This window comes from Pan paniscus, chromosome 6, assembly GCF_029289425.2.
Source record: "Pan paniscus chromosome 6, NHGRI_mPanPan1-v2.0_pri, whole genome shotgun sequence".
Taxonomy (NCBI): Eukaryota; Metazoa; Chordata; class Mammalia; order Primates; family Hominidae; genus Pan; species Pan paniscus.
In genome coordinates, this window is record NC_073255.2 from 81,690,854 (window position 1) to 81,708,555 (window position 17,702).

The window sequence follows — 17,702 nt, forward strand, 5'->3', positions numbered from 1 at the left end:
TCATTCAACACCATTCACCTCCGGCTGTGTGGCTCCTTACAGTTCCATGGCTCCGGCGTTGGGGACCCTGCCCAAGTACATCCAGCAGGACCCTTCCACACCAGTCTTCATAGTGGTCAAGTGCAGCAGCCACTTAGCTCCCAAGGCATATGCCACAGCTGGCATTTCATCACAATCAACACTAAGTGGTAGCTTGAGTCATTGTGAGGTCACTTCCTGGAAATCAACAGCATCCCATTTCCCATTGCAAGGAGCTCAGCACGGCCCCTAAGATAACCAAACTGATCCCCAAATCCCATCTGTGTGGGTCTGTCTCCTGGGACCCTTCCCAGCATCAACTCTGTATTAGTCAGGGCCCAATCAGGAGACATAAACCACTCAAAAGCCCAAAGTGCTAAAATTTAATATAGATAATTATTCATTGTAACAGGGGAACAGCATGAGAGATTGGCTAGCACAAAGTAAAGAGAATTCTAGAGAATATAGGACTAGCCAAAGTAAGGCATGGTGGCTCATGCCGGTAATTTAAGAAGCCAATGCAGGAGGATTGCTTGAGGCCAGGAGGTAGAGACCAGCCTGGGCAACACCCTGTCTCTATCCAAAAAAAGAAAAAAATTAGCTGGGTGTGGTGGTGCATACTCATAATCCCAGCTACTCGGGAAGCTGAAGTGGGAGGGTAGTTTGAGCCCGTGAGGTCAAGGCTACAGTGAGTCATGATTATGGCACTATAGTCAAGCCTGGGTGACAAAGCAAGACCCTGTCTCAAAGAACAAAACAACTATTTACACACAGAAAAGAAATAGGGCTAATAATGTATAAGATGTTGAAATGTGACGAAGTAATAGTAAAATCATAAAACAAAAAAATAACATTAAATTATAATACCCTGTGCTGGCAAAGATGCAGTGAAATGGGCACTTTCTTATACAATGAGGGGTGTTTAAATTGTATGTAAGCCTTTCACGGTAAAGCTTCCAATTGTTTATTTATTTATTTATTTATTTTTGAGATGGAGTTTCACTCTTGTTGCCCAGGCTGGAGTGCAATGGTGCGATGTCGGCTCACCACAACCTCCACCTCCTGGGTTCAAGTGATTCTCCTGCCTCAGCCTCTGAGTAGCTGGGATCACATGTGTGTGCCACCACACCCAGCTAATTTTGTATTTTTAGTAGAGACGGGGTTTCTCCATGTTGGTCAGGCTGGTTATCGCAAGCCAGAACTCAGGTGATCCACCCACCTCAGCCTCCCAAAGTGTTGGGATTACAGGCTTGAGCCACCACACCTGACCAGCAATTTTTTTAATAATAGAGACACTGTCTCACCCTACTGTCTCCTCCAAATCCTGGGGTCAAGCAATCCTCCTGCCTTGGCCTCCCAAAGTGCTGGGATTATACCTGCGAGGCACCCAAAACCTTGTCAATTTACATCAAGGACAATGAGAATGTCCATTCACCATGACTCACTGTAATCTTTCTTCTGGAAATACCTTGCAAGACAACTGAACCTAAACAAAAGGTCATCTGCACAAACACAGTGAAAATCTGGGAGTAACTGAAGACAGAGTGGTTAAGTGAAATAAGAAACAGTTATAAGAAATTAAACTATCTATGGTATTTATAGGCACCTGGTAGAAGGACAGTTAATGTTAGCTGCTACTTTTTTGTTGTTTTGAGACGGGGCCACTCTGTCACTCAGGCTGGAGTGCAGAAGCCTGATCATGACTCACTGCAGTCTAAGCCTCCCTGGGCTCAAGTGATCCTCCCACCTCAGCCTCCCAAGTAGCTGGGACTACAAGAACATGCCACCACACTAGGCTAATTCATGTATATTTCTGTAGGGATGGTGATTCCCTTGATTTCTGAGACCTGTCTCAAACTCTTGGCCTTGAGCCATCCTCCTGCTTCAACCTCCCAAAGTGTTGTGATTACCGGTGTGAGCCACCACACCTGGTCAGCTGCTTTTATATTATACCACTAAATTCAAAATTATTTGTCATTAAAAATTACTATTTTCAAGGCTATGGAACAATATGTGTCCTACAGCATAAGTGTAAAAACATATATGGTCGTCCGTCAGTATACAGAAAGGATTCGTTCCAGCCCCCCATCTCTGCATATACCAAAATCTATGCATACTCACGTTTCGCAGTCAGCCCTTTGGAACCCATGTATAGGAAAAGTCCAAATATTAGTTGGGCATTGTGGCAAGCACGTACAGTCTCAGCCACCTGGGAGGCTGAGGTGGGAGGACTGCTTGAGCCTGAGAGGTTGAGGATGCAGTCAGCTGTGATAGCACTACCGCACTCCAGCCTGGACAACAGAGCAAGACCCTGTCTCAGAAAAAAAAAAAAAAAAAAAAAGGTTAGAAATTGTAATGATGTCTGTTGGGCAAAATTCCATGTAAGCAAAGTATAAATTAATGGAGCAATTGGTGATAAATCACTACGCTTGACTTTCTGGAGTTTCTGACAATAAGGGTAAGAAAAATGCAAAACAAAGAGACAGAGGGTAAAAAAACAAATTAGGGAAGGATTCTACGTGTTTAATAGGATGACACTGGCCATGTTCGTGCAGCAGCAGTATGTCACAATATGACATATCTTGGAGAGAAGTTAGCAGATGAGGAAGTTGACAAAAATGATGAGAGATGCAAAATACTGATAGCGATAGTCAAGTAAACCGTGAAGAATTTCCATAACTGACATCAGCAAAGTGGGAATATTGTACAGTGTGTGTTGAAGTTCCTGTACAACAGTGTTTATTTGCCTTCTGTTTGTTTGTAAGGAATGTATTTACTAAAAGTTCTTCTTGCTGTCAAAAGAATATGTGTAAGTCATTAGAATTTATTCTTCTGTTTTTCTTTTTTAGAGATAGAGTCTTGCCCTGTCACCCAGGCTGGAGTGCAATGGCACCATCTCAGCTCATTACAACCTCCACCTCCCAGGTTCTAGCGATTCTCCTGCCTCAGCCTCCCGAGTAGCTGGGATTACAGGGATGTGCCACCACGCCTGGCTAAATTTTTTTGTATCTTTAGTCGAGACGGGGTTTCAACATGTTGGCCAGGCTGGTCTCGAACTCCTGACCTCGCGATCCGCCCACCTCGGCCTCCCAAAGTGCTGGGATTACAGGCGTGAGCCACCGCGCCCGGCCTATTCTTCTGTTTTTCTACTTTTATCTTCTGGCCATCATCCCACAGCCTTAATTTGGAAATTTGTTTTTTAGAAAATCGAACAAGTGCTTGTTGTGGTGGCTCATACCTCTAGGATGGGAGGCAGGGGTAGAAGGGTCACCTGAGGCCAGGAGTTTGACACCAGCCTGGCCAACAAAGTGAGACCCCATGTCTACAAAACAATTTAAAGAATAGCCAGGTGTCATCATATATAACTACAGTCCCAGCTACTCAGGAGGCTGAGGCAGGAGGAGCCTTAGCCTAGGAGTTCAAGGCTACAGTGAGCTGTGATTGCACCACTGTACTCCAGCCTGGGTTGCAGAGGAGACCCCATCTACTAAAACAAAACAAAACAAAAAAAGAAGGAAAGAAAATAGGTAAAGTAGCAAGTTGTACGTGGCTTACTGTGAATATGTCTAAACTACATGTTCCCAATCTTTTTGGGTCTAGCATCCCTTTACATTTTTTAACTCTATTGAAGATCTCTTAAGCCTTTTTCTTTATATAAATAATTATATTAAAATTAGAAAATAAGACAAAAATTTTAAAATATTATTCATTACATATTAATAATAAAACCATTTCATGTTGATATAGTACAGGACAAATTTTTAAAATATACATTCATTACACATGAATAATAAAACCATTACAAGTTGACGTAAGTAGTACTTTTTTTTGGGGGGGAAACAAAGTCTGACTCATGCACGCTGGAGTGAAGTGGCACGATCTTGACTCACTGCAACCTCCGCCACCTGGGTTCAAGCAATTCTCCTGGCTCAGCTTCCCAAGTAGCTGGCATTACAGGTGCCCACCACCATGGCTGGCTAATTTTTATGTTTTTTTAGTAGAGATGTGGTTTAGCCATGTTGGCCAGGCTGGTCTCGAAATCCTGACCTCAGGTGATCACCTGACCTCAGGTGATCACCTCGGTCACCCAAAGTGCTGGGATTACAGGTGTAAGCCATTGTGTCCACACTGATTGATATATATAATTATATATATTACATATATTAATATATATTTACATATATATTGTTTACATACATATTAATATATATTTGCATGTATATTTATATATTAATATATTTACATATATATTTATACATTTATATATAATATATATTTACATATATTAATATTTACATACATATTAATATATATTTACATATATATTAATATTTACATACATATTAATATATATTTGCATGTATGTTTATATATTAATATATTTACATATATATTTACATATATTTATTTATATATATATATATTTTTTTGAGACAGAGTCTCGCTCTGTTCCCCAGGCTGGAGTGCAGTGGCACAATCTCGGCTCACTGCAAGCTCCATCTCCCAGGTTCATGCCATTTTCCTGCCTCAGCCTCCCCAGCAGCTGGGACTACAGGTGCCCACTGCCACGCCCGGTTGATTTTTTTGTATTTTTAGTAGAGATAGGGTTTCACCGTGTTAGCCAGGATGGTCTAGATCTCCTGACCTCGTGATCTGCCCGCCTCGGCCTCCCAACAGATTCATATATTTTTTAAAACACTGATTAGTTAGGCAGCAATACTGGGCAGGGGTCTCTTCATTCCCAGCGATGCAAATCCCACTGCACGGCTCCGGGGTTGCAAGGGCTACAAAGCCTAAAGGCTCTAACTTATGATTTCATTACTTAATTTGTATTGTGACACGGTCCTGCTCTGTCGCCCAGGCTGGAGAGCACTTGTGCACTTATAGCTCACTGAAGCCTCGACCTTCTGAATTTAAGCCATCTTCCTGCCTCAGCTCCCCACTGGCTGGTACCACAGTTGAGTGCCACCACACCTGGCTATTTTTAAAATTTTTTTTGTAGAGTGAGGGGTCTTGCTATGTTGCCCAAGCTGGCCTCAAACACCTGACCTCAAAAGATCTGCCCACCTCAGCCTCCTGAGTAGCTGGGACTACAAGTACACATCAGCATGCCTAGCTACATTTCGTTTTACTAAATTTTGAAAAATATATTTATTGAGAGGAGGTCTTGCTATGTTGCCCAGGCTGGTCTCGAACTACTGCCCTTAAAAGATACTCCCATCTCTGCCTCCCAAACAGCTGGGACTACAGGCATGAGCCACTGCACTGAGCCTGAAGATATTTCTTTAATCTAGTATCCCATACTTAATAGGACTGGGAAAGACAGTAGTGTTTTTTAAAATTACTTAATAATTCGGTAAGAATCTAACTCAACCTTGACCCCTGCCTTCTCTCACATTCCACATCCAGTCTGACAGGAAATCCTGTTGACTGTCTTCAACACGTACTGAAGATCCCCACCCAGCAACTCCCTGGCCTCCTCCCCTACTTCTCTCCTCTGACCATCTCTCAACACCACCATGACCCTGGTCAAGACCACTATCATCTCCCGCCTGGATGTTGCCACAGCTTGGCCCCCATGCTTCTACCCAAATCTTCCCACAGTCTTTCTCAACTCAGCAGCCAGAGAATGCTTTTAAATCGGCAGACAGATCATGTCGCCTCTCTGCTCAGAACCCTCCTGAATTTCCTATCTAGCCCAGCAATAACCTCCCAGGGCTTACACGGTCTGTACTGATCCCTGCCCAGCAAATCTCTGGCCTACTGCCCTAATTCTCTCCCTCTCTCCTGCTCCACTGGCCTCCTTCCAGAGCCTCAGACACACCTCAGACACCTTATTCTGTTTTTTCTACCTACAATGCTCTTCCCTCAGCACCTTGGCCAACTCCTTCCCCTCCTTCAAGTCTTTGCTCAATTTTTACTTAGGAGGCCACCCCTGACTATTCTATTAACATTGCCATCTGTCCCCATGCCTACCATACTTTTTTTTTTTTTTTTTTTTTTTTTTTTTGTGGAGACAAGATCTCACTCTGCCACCAAGGCTGGAGTGCAGTGGTGCAATCACAGCTCACTGCAACCTCCAATTCCTGGGCTCAAGCAATCCTCCCACCTCAGCCTCCCTAGTAGCTGAGACTACAGGTGCATGTCATCATGCCTGGCTGATTTATCATTTTATTTCATTTTATCTTAAGATGGAATTTCGCTCTTCTCGCCCAGGCTGGAGTGCAATGGTGCGATCCTGACTCACTGCAACCTCCACTTCCCAGTTTCAAGGGTGTCTCCTGCCTCAGCCTTCCTAGTAGCTGGGATTACAGGCGTGTGCCACCATACCTGGCTAACTTTTGTATTTTCATTAGATATGGGGTTTTGCCATGTTGGCCAGGCTGTTCTTGAACTCCTGACCTCAGGTGATCTGCCTGCCTCAGCCTCCCAAAGTGCTGAAATTACAGGCACAAGCCACTGCACTGAGCCATTTTTTAAATTTTTTGTAGAGACAGGGTCTCACTATGTTGCCCAAGCTAGTCTTGAACTCCTGGCCTCAAGTGATCCTCCTGCCTGGATTCCTAAAGTGCTGGGATTACCAGCATGAGCCACCATGCCTGGCTTCATGTTCATTTCTTCTTGTGGCTGCAACAAACTTTCCTACATTTAGTGGCTAAAAACACCACAAATCAACCATCTTTACAATTCTGGGGGCCAGAAGCCCAAACTAGGTCTATTAAAGCTAAAGTCAAGGTGTCAGCAGGGCTGCATTCCTTTTGAAGGCTCTAGGCTCTAACATTTTCTCTTGGCTTTTCCAGCTTCTAGAAGCCACCCCCATTCCTTGGATCATGGCCCCTTACTCCATTTTCAAAGTCAGAAGTGAAGCATCTTCAAATCTCCCTCTCTGACCTCGGCTTCCATCACATCTCCTGCTCCAGTTCTGACTCTCCTACCCTCTTTCTTTTATAAAGATCATTGTGATTCACCTAAGGTCAAGAGTTTGAGACCAGCCTGACCAACAGGGAGAGACCCCCGTCTCTACTAAAAATACAAATATTAGCCGGGTGTAGTGGCGCATGCCTGTATTCCCAGCTACTCTGGAGGCTGAGGCAGGAGAATCGCTTGAAGCCAGGAGGTGGAGGTTTTGGTGAGCCGAGATCGCGCCACTGCACTCCAGCCTGGGCAACAAGACCGAAACTCCGTCTCAAAAAACAAAAAAACAAAAAAACAAAAAAAAATCCTTGTGATTGCTGGGCATGGTGGCTTCCACCCATAATCCCAACACTTTGGGAGGTCAAAGCAGGAGGAACACTTGAGGCCCAGAGTTTGAAACCAGCCGGGACAACATAGTGAGACCTCACCTCTATGAAAAAATAAAAATAAATATTAGCCAGACATGGTGGTGTGTGCCTGTACTCCCAGCTACTTGAGAGGCTGAGGTGAGATGATCGCTTTAGCCCAGGAGTTTGAGATCAGCCTGGGCGACATAATTAAATTTCATCACTACAAAAATGAGCTGGGCATGGGTAACATGCATGTGTAGTCCCAGCTACTTAAGAGGCTCAGGTGGGAGGATCACTTGAGCTCAGGAGGTCAAAGCTGTAGTGAGCTATGATCACAACACTGCACTCCACCCTGGATGACATGGGGAGATTTTGTCTCAAAAAAAGAACAGAAAAATATATTTGGTCTCTGTCCCTGGTTCCTGGTACAGAGCTTCTAAAGCTCTTATAAAGACCTCAGTGTTAGAGGTGATAGGAGCATCTTTTGTTTTAATATTTGGTCTTTGTCCCAGGTTTCTAACACAAGAGACTTTAAGAACTTTGGGATCTCCAGCATGACAAGAATGCATTTGGGGATATTGTTGAGATGATGAGTGGCTGCAAGCTCCTACATTTCTTTAGGAGGAGGGCTGATTGCCAGAAAAAGCAACCACATGATTAGAGGCTTGGAACTTTCAGCCTCACCCGCTTAACTCCAGGAGGCAAGACGGGCTGGAGATTGACTTAATCACCAATGGCCAAGGATTTTATCAATCGTGCTTGCATAATAAAGCCTCCATAAACACCCTGAACAACAGGGATTGCAGAGCTTCTGGGTTGCTGAACATAGGAGATGCTGGGAGGGTAGCATGTTCAACAAAGTGCATGGGAGCTCTGTGCCCCTCCCCACTTACCTTGCCCTGGGCATCTTTTTTTTTTTCTTTTTTTTTTTTTTTTTTTTTTTTTGAGAAAGTGTCTGGCTCTTTTATCCAGGCTAGAGTGCAGTGGCACAATCTTACCTCACTGCAACCTAAGCCTCCCCAGTCCCCAGATCAAAACATCCTCCCACCTCAGCTTCCCTAGTAACTGGAACTACAGGTGCATGCCACCACACTCAGTTATTTATTCATTTATTTATTTATTTATTTAATTTATTGAGATGGAGTCTAGTTCTGTAGTAACTGGAACTACAGGTGCACACCACCGCACTCAGTTAATTTATTTATTGAGACAAGAGTCTAGCTCTGTTGCCCAGGCTAAAGTGCAGTGGTGTGATCTCAGCTCACTGCAACCTCCACCTCCCAGGTTCAAGCGATTCTCCTGCCTCAGCCTCCTAAGTAGCTGGGATTGTAGGTGTGCGCCACCACGCCTGGCTAACTTTTGCATTTTTAGTTGAGACGGGGTTTCACCATGTTTGTCAGACTGGTCTTCAACTCCTGACCTCGTGATTCACCCACCTTGGCCTCCCAGAGTGCTGGGATTACAGGCTTGAGCCACCGTGCCCAGCTTTTTAAAAATTTTTTACAGAGACAGGGTTTCACCATGTTGCCCAGGCTGGTCTCAAACTCCTGAGTTTAAGCAATCCTCCTACCTCAGCCTCCCAAAGTGTTGGGATTACAGCGTGAGCCACTGCATCTGGCACATACATCTCTTTCATTAGCTGTTTCTGCGATATATCCTTTACAAGGAACCAGTAATAGGAAATGTGGTGGCTCACATCTGTAATCCCAGCACTTCAAAGAGGCTGCGGTGGGAGGATCGCTTGGGCCCAGGAATTTGTGGCCAACCTGTGCAACATAACAAGACCCCATCTCTACAAAAAATAAATAAGCCAGAAACGGTGGTGCAAGCATGTAGTCTCAGCTACTAGGGAGGCTGAGGTGGGAGGACCACTTGAGCCCAGGCAGTCGAGGCTGCAGTGAGCTATGACTGCACCACTGCACACCAGCCTGGACAACAAAATGAGACCCTGTCTCTCAGAAAAAAAGGAAACAAACTGTTTTTCTGAGTTCTGTAAGCTGCTCTAGCAAATGATTAAACTCCAAGAGGGGGTCATGGGAACCCCTGATTTGTAACAGGTTGGTCAAAAGTACAGGTGACAACCTAGGACTTGCCATTGCAATGTGAAGCAAGGGTGGTCTTGTGGGACTGAGCCCGTAACCTGTGGGGTCTACGCCAACTCCAGGAAGTGTCAGAATAAAATTGTAGGATACCCAGTTAATATCCAGAGCATTGGAGAACTTGGTGTAGAAATTCCACACACACATTCAGTCGGAAGTGTGTGAGTAGAGACTAACACGGGCTTTTCTTTCACCTGTCTACCTGCTTAACTGCATAGGAGAGGCAATACGTGGTGCTCATGAACAAAGCAAACATTAAAGTCAGACCAGACCCCACATTTGACTCAGTCTTAATATCCCGGTGAGCTTGGGCAAATCACTCATTATTCCTAAGTCTTCATCACTTCATTCACAAAATGGGGATAACTGTGGCACCTACCTGTGATTTTGTGAGAATTAATGAAATATTATGCTTGATGTTATTGTGATCATTATACCTATTCCAAACTATTTGACAAGGACAGTGATAGATGATAACATCAAAAGATTAGAAACTGTAATGAGGCCTCTCGGGCAAAATTCCATACAGGCAAATTACTATCTCTCCAAAGCATTTCTGCCACACTTAATTCACCATTCCCTGAATAAAATGTGCCGTCTTTATCGTCCAGGTCTTTACAGTGCTGGTCTCCCTGCTTGAGCAGCTCACTCCATCCCAGCCCATTCCCCATCCCTCCACCTCCCCCTTCTCTGCCCACTCTCATACAATTCTTCCTCATCTTTCAGGACCCAGCTTCAATGTCACCTTAACTGGATGCTTCTCTCACCCTCCAGAAGTACTTCCTATTGCATTTGATGCATGAACTATTATTTGATCATTTTTGAGTCATAGTCCAAGTCTTTTTGTACCTGAATAAGATGTTGCCCAGTCAGTCTCTCTTCCTGAACTCTGAAGTCTTTCATGGTAGATCCAGCTGGAAGTGACAAAAAGATATTCTTCAAAAAAAAAGGATGACACAGACAGACACAAGTTCTTAAACGTTTTAAATGGTATATGAAAAGCAAACAAAATTCAAAGGCTTATGGGGAACACTTAAGAAGCAAAGAATTACTGGGAACTTCATAAAGGGTTAATTTTTTTTTTTTTTTTTTTAAAGACAGAGTCTTGCTCTGTTGCCCAGGCTGGAGCGCAGTGGCGCGATCTCGGCTCACTGCAAGCTCTGCCTCCCGGGTTCACACCATTCTCCTGCCTTAGCCTTCCAAGTAGCTGGGACTACAGGCACCTGCCACCACACCTGGCTAATTCGTTGTACTTTTAGAACAGACGGGGTTTCACCATGTTAGCCAGGATGGTCTCGATCTCCTGACCTCGTGATCTGCCTGCCTTGGCTTCCCAAAGTGCTGGGATTACAGGCGTGAGCCACCATGCCCGGTCTAATTTTTATTTTATCTTATTTTTTTGAGACTGAGTCTCATTCTGTTACCTACACTGGAATGCAGTGGTGCAATCAGGGCTCACTGCAGCGTCAACCTCCTGGGCTCAAGTAATCTCCCATAATTTTTATTTGGTTTAAGAAACTCAGTCTTGGTTGAGCGTGGTGGCTTACGCCTGTAATCTCAACAGTTTGGGAGGCTGAGAGGGGTGGGTTACTCGAGCCCAGCAGTTTGAGATCAGCCTGGGCAACATATTAAGACCCTGTCTCTATGCAAAAAACAGAGTGAATTTGTGAAAGGCAATTTTTTCCACAGACTGGGGGTGGAGGGAATGACTTCAGGATGATTCAAGTGCGTTACATAGATTGTGCACTTTATTTCTATTATTATTGCATTGTAATATACAATGAAATAATTCTACAACTCATGATAATGTACAATCAGTGGGATTTCTGAACTTATTTTCCTGCAACTAGACTGTCCATCTGGGGTGATGGGAGAAACAGGCATTAGATTCTCATAAGGAGTGCGCAACCTAGATCCCTTACATGCACACTTCACAACAGGGTTCGTGCTCCTATGAGAATCTAATGCTGCCACTGATCTGACAAGACATGGCGCTCAGGTGGTCATGTGAGCGATGGGGAGGGGCTATAAATACAGATGAAGTTTCCCCTCACTCACCCACTGCTCATCTCCGGCTCTGTGGCCCTGCGGATGGAGACCCCTACTCCAGTGCATTCGAAAGTATACATCCCATACCATTCTTCAGACTCATCTATACTACCGCAGTGGTCAAGTGTAGCACCCCTTAGCTTGAATGGCATATGCCTCGGCTGGCATTTCATCACAATCAACAGTAAGTGGTAGCTTGAGTTATTGTGAGGTCACTTCCTAGAAATCACCAGCATCCCATGTCCCACTGGCAAGGAGCTCAGCTCTGCTCCTTGGATAACCAAACCTATGCCCAAATCCCATCTGTGTGGGTCCATCTCCTGGTACCCTTCCTAGCATCAATTCTGTATTTCTAGGAGTCCAATCAGGAGATATAAACTACTCAGAAGTTTAAACTAAAATGGGCACGGTGGCTCACACCTGTAATCCCAGCACTTTGGGAGGCCAAGGCAGGTGATTGCTTTGAGCTCAGGAGTTTGAGACCAGCTGGGAAACACGGCGAAACACCATCTCTACAAAAAACACAAAAATTAGCCAGGGGTGGTGGCACATATCTGTAATCCCAGCTACTCGGGAGGCTGAGGAAGGAGAACTGCTTGAGCCTGGGAAGTGGAGGTAGCCGTGAACAGAGATCGTGCCACTGCACTTTAGCCTAGGTGATCGAGTGAGACCCAGTACCAATAAAAAACAAAAAAAAAGTAAAAAATATATATGTAAATTTAATATGAAAAGTATTAATTATAACAGAGGATTGGCGTAATGACTAGCACAAATGAAAGACGACTCTAGAGAATACAGAACTAGCAGAGGCCAGGCATGGTGGCTCATGCCTGTAATCCCAGCAATTTGGGAAGCCTAGGCAGGAGGATCGCTTGAGGACAGGAGTTGGAGACCAGCCTGGGCAACATAGTGAGACCCTGTTGTCTACCAAAAAAAATTTTTAAATTAGCCAGATGTGGTGGTGCACACCTATAGTTCCGGCTACTTTGGAGTCTGGGGTGGGAAGATCCCTTGAGCCTGAAAAGTCTAGGCTGCAGTGGGTATGGGTGGACTTTGGTATACACAGAAATGGGGGAGCTGGAACTAATCCCCCCCATATACCAAGGGACAAATTGTATCTGTTTTTACAATTATACTGTAGGATACATTATGTTCCATGACAATGGTAATTTTTAATGACAGTTTTTAATTGAGTGGAATTACCATAAAAATAATAAAAGTAGCAGCTAATATTTACTGAGCTGTTACTAGGTGCCTATAAATACCATAAATTTTTAAATTCCCCATAACTCTTCCTTATTCCACTTAACCACTTTATCTTAAATTACTCATGTTTGCTTCAGTAGCACATATACTAAAGTTGGAACGATAGAGAGATTGGCATGGCCTCTGTGCAAGAACGACATGCAAATTTGTGAATCATTCCATATGTTTTTAAAAAGAGAAAAAAATTACATCCGGATTTTCACTGTGTGCATATGACCTTTTGTTTAGGTTGAATTATATCCAAAGATGGTATTTCCAGAAGTGAGATTACTGTGAGTCACAGGGCATGAGCATTCTTATTACACTTGATGTAAATTGTCGAGTTTTCAGGCATGGTGGCTGTCTGCTTATAATTCCAGCACTTTCAGAGGCTGAGGTGGGAGGATTGCTTGAGCCCAGTAAGTTGTGGCTGCAGTGAGCCATAACTGCACCACTGCACCGCTGCACTCCAGTCTGGGCAACAGAGTGAGATAGAAGGTTGACTTTTTAATAGAATTTTTCTGTTCACTTAAAGATATGGCCAGGACTGTGCTATATGAAAATTTTCATAAAATAATTATCTCATCCAATTAATGTTGGAATTGGGAACATAAAATGTTTTGGTGACTATTTATTCCTTCACTTGCTGTTATAGAAACTATTGCCAGTGGGCACTTAACAACAAAGTGTCATCTCTGAGCTACTCACAATGAAAGGTGATGTCTGGGGCCCAGGTGTGTTGAGGTCCCCATGTCTGGGCTATGGGTGCTGAGTGGGACTTACTTGTCCATCCATTTTCTGTATTCCAGCACTGGGAAACTTGGGTTTATCCATCTTGATAAAAGGTCATTTAAATTCCACCTGGCAAAAACCACAAATGGAAAAAAGGCCATGAAACTACAGGCTAGCCCTTGTTCTCAAAAGAATATTTAGCTAAGGTGGTTCTGTAAAAGAGGAATCACATTGTTGAAAACTCATCGCAGGTCAGGTGAGGTGGCTCACACCTGTAATCCCAGCCCATTGGGAGACTAAGGCAGGAGGATATCCCGTGAGGCCAGAAGTTCAAGACCAGCCTGAGCAACAGAGCGAAACCTCATCTCTGCAAAAAATTAGAAAATGAGCTGGGTGTGGTGGCACATTCCTATAGTCCCAGTTACTTTGGAGGCTGAAGTGGGAGGATCAAAGTGGAAGCTGCAGAAGTAGAAGCTGCAGTGAGCTCTGATCTCACCACTGCACTCCAGCCTGGGTGACAGAGTGAGGCCCTGTCTCAACATACACACACACACACAAACACACACACACACACACACCCCTCATCTCAGTCTGCCCAGCCTTGACTAGTGAAAAGGGTCTTCTGGTTACAGAAGAGGTATGCTCTTTTTTAGGACAGGGAGGGACCAGCAAGCTTGTTCACAGCCTTTCCCTCATTCTCTGCTTAGTTTTCCAAGAACCTTCAGGTGGAAAGGGAGTCCCTGGAGAAAAGACCTAACTCATCAGGTTACCAAAGGAGAAATATGCATCCTTTGTCAATTAATAAATGGAACACCTGCCTTAAAAACCAGGGAGTTCTGCTAGGGTGAATCACTCCCTACGACCCTGACCTATGTAGGGAACATAAAAACCTGGAGTTTGGGGACCTATAATATTGAAGGCCACATTGCAGATGTGGAGACCTTACCAAAGTACAGCCTTTCCACAAGGAACTACCAAACACCAGCTGGCTCTCTCCATGGGGCACAGCTGTATCTCTGGCTCTCGTTTCCCCCGGAGATGCTCTATTCCAGCCTTCTCTTACATTTTGTATCCCGCACAGTTCCTGGCATAAGGACTTACAACATAGCAGGCTGCTATGTTAATGGTGATATACTGCAGATCCAACCTGAAATTCCAGCAGGGCGCTTTGTGTTTGAGAAATTAAAGGGGAGAGAATGGACCCAGCCTGCTAGAATATAAAAAATTTAAAGAAGAAAAAAATATTAAAATAAAATTTTCTCCTAAAGAGCACTCAAAAGCACACTCCCACCAATGCTGGATCTATTTATCTCTCTCTTGCTTTTTTCTTTCTGAGATAGGGTCTCACTCTGTCACTCAGAGTGGAGTGCAATGGCAAGATCACCGCTTACTGCAGCTTTCAATTCCTGGGCTCAAGCTATCCTCCCACTTCAGCCTCCCGAGTAGCTGCGAATGCAGGTGCATGCCACCATGCCTGGCTAATTTTTAAATTTTTTGTAGAGATGGGGTCTCACTATGGCCCAGACTGGTCTTGAACTCCTGGGTCAAACTAATCCTCCTGCCTTGGCCTAGTGCTAGGATTATAGGCTTTAGCCACTGAGCCCAGTCTATTTATCTTTCTATAACTCACATATTAAATCTTCCTCCTTAAATCACCTCCTACCCACCCATCTGCAGGGACAGCAAACACAGGTCTCAGAGGGTCAGGCAACCTACAGGAGGGAATGAGGCCAGAGTAATGTGGGAGACCGGGGGGAACTGTAGCAAACTGAAGGTATTCACTTCAATAGTTCTTCAACACTGTGATGGTCAAACCAAACACAGAAACAGGAAGCCCAGTTCAGTCACCAGCAGCCAATGTGGGATATTTGATCCACATGCTACAGGGCAAACTTCTTAGGATAAATGACCTGGTCTCCACCAACCTGCTCTTCAAGTACAGCCGCTCCTGCCCAACTTCCTACACTCTACTGACATGACCCACATTCACAGTACTCTCCTGAAACTTTGCTTGTTCACTCTTTTATTTTCCCAACGAATATTTTTCTTTTTTTTCTCTTTTTTACTTTTTTTGAGACACAGTCCCCTTCTGTCACACAGGCTGAAGTACAGCAGGATGATTATGGCTCACTGCAGCTTCGTTATGGCTCACTGCAGCTTCCATCACCTGGGCTCAAGTGATCCTCCCACCTTAGCCTCCCAAGTAGTTGAGATTACAGCCATGTAACACCACACCCAGCTAAATTTATTTTTTTTTCTTTTTATTTTTTTTTTCAGACGGAGTCTCGCTCTGTCGCCCAGACTGGAGTGCAGTGGCACAATCTCGGCTCTCTGCAACCTCTGCCTCCTGGGTTCAAGCGATTCTCTTTCCTCAGCCTTCCGAGTAGCTGGGATTACAGGTGTGTGCCACTATGCCTGACTAACTTTTATATTTTTAGTAGAGACAGGGTTTCACCATGTTCGCCAGGCTGGTCTTGAACTCCTGACCTCAGGTGATCTGCCCACCTCAGCCTCCCAAAGTGCTGGGATTACAGGTGTGAGCCACCGTGCCTGGCCAGTTTATTATTTTTTCTAGAGACAGGGTCTCACTATGTTGCCCAGACTGGCCTTGAACTCCTGGGCACAAGTAATCCTCTGGCCCCCACCTCCCAAAGAGCTGGGATTACAGGATTGCACCAACACATCAGGCCCTAACAAACACTTCTTGAGCTCCTACTAAATACCAGGCACTATAATAGGTGCCCAAGAAACAGCAGTGAACAAGGTATAAGAGTTTCTGCCCTTGGCCGGGCGTGGTGGCTCACGCCTGTAATCCCAGCACTTTGGGAAGCTGAGGCAGGTGAATCACCTGAAGTCAGGAGTTCGAGACCAGCCTGACAAACATGGTGAAACCCTGTCTCTACTAAAAGTACAAAAATTAGCAAGGCATGGTTGTGCATGTCTGTAATCCCAGCTACAGCTACTCGGGAGGCTGAGGCAGGAGAATCGCTTCAACCCAGGAGGCGGAGGTTGCAATGAGCTGAGGCGCTGCACTCCAGCCTGGGCAACAAGAGTGAAACTCTGTATCCAAAAAAAAAAAAAAAAGTTTCTGCCCTCGCAGAGCTTATAGGGTAGCAGGAAATTGATATAGCTTGAACGTTTGTCTCTTCCAAATCTTATTGAAATTGAATCCCTAATGTTGGAGGTGGGGCCTGGTGGGAGGTGTGTGAGTCATGAGGGCAGATCCCTCATGAATGGCTTGGTGCCCTCCCCAAGGTAATGAGTGAGTTCTCTCTCTACTAGTTCACATGAGAGCTGATTGTTTAAAGAGCCTGGCACCTCCTCCCCTCTCCCTTGCTCCCTCTTCTCAACAAGTGACATGCCAGCTCCTCCTTCATCTTCCACCATGAGAGGAAGCCTCCTGAGGTCCTCACCAGCAGATGCTGGTACTATGCTTTTTTTTTTTTCCTGAGACAGAGTCTCACTCTGACACTCAGGCGAGAGAGCAGTAGTGTAATTATGGCTCACTGCAACTCTGACATCCCGGGCTGAAGAGGTCTTTTTACCTTAGCCTTTCAAGTAGCTGAAATCACAGGCATGCATCAGTGTACCATCATACCTCGCTATTTTTTTTTTTATTTTTAGCAGAGACAAGATCTTATCATGTTTCCCAGGCTGCTTTCGAACTTCTGGGCTCAAGCAATCCTCCTGCTTCAGCGTCCCAAAGTTCCGGGATTACAGGTGTGGGCCACTGCTCCCAGCCTGGCACCATGCTACTTGTATAGTCTGCAGGACTGTGAGCCAAATGAACTGTTTTTCTTTATAAACTACCCAGCCTGAGGTGTTTCCTTATAGCAATGCAAAATGGACTAATCTAGGAATCACAGGCCAACACTTACCAGACTGTGATGAGCACATGACAATAGTACAGACTGGGACTGAAACATTCCCCAGGGGCTTCTTGTTGCATCATAGAGAGTAGGGTGAGACATCTTGGCTGAGGCTAAAGATGAGCAAAGATGAGAGTGAAAGAGTGATGATGGAGGTAGGGAGAGGGTTTCCTGAAGGACCAGTAAAGTCCCCCAAGGAAACTGACATTCCTGTGGCTGGAGGGTAGGGATTTGGGGAGGCTGGTGCAGGATAAAACTGGGAAGGTGAGCAGAGGCCAGCTCTTACCAGGCCCTCTGGCCAAATTAGTTTGGACTTTGTCTTAAAGGCAATGGGCAGTCACCAGCAGGTTTTAATCAAGAACTATTTTGATCCAAATTTGCCTTTTAGGAGAATTCCTCTGGCTTCAGTGAACAGGCCGAAGTGA

At 44.8% G+C, this 17,702-nt stretch overlaps 2 pseudogenes; one reads left to right on the forward strand and one right to left on the reverse strand.

Moving 5' to 3' along the window:
• Positions 1-233: 233 nt before the first annotated feature.
• Positions 234-17,702, reverse strand: part of LOC106634974 (rab5 GDP/GTP exchange factor-like) — an 82,740-nt pseudogene continuing 65,271 nt past the window's right edge.
• Positions 12,766-12,865, forward strand: LOC112440537 (U6 spliceosomal RNA; annotated as a pseudogene).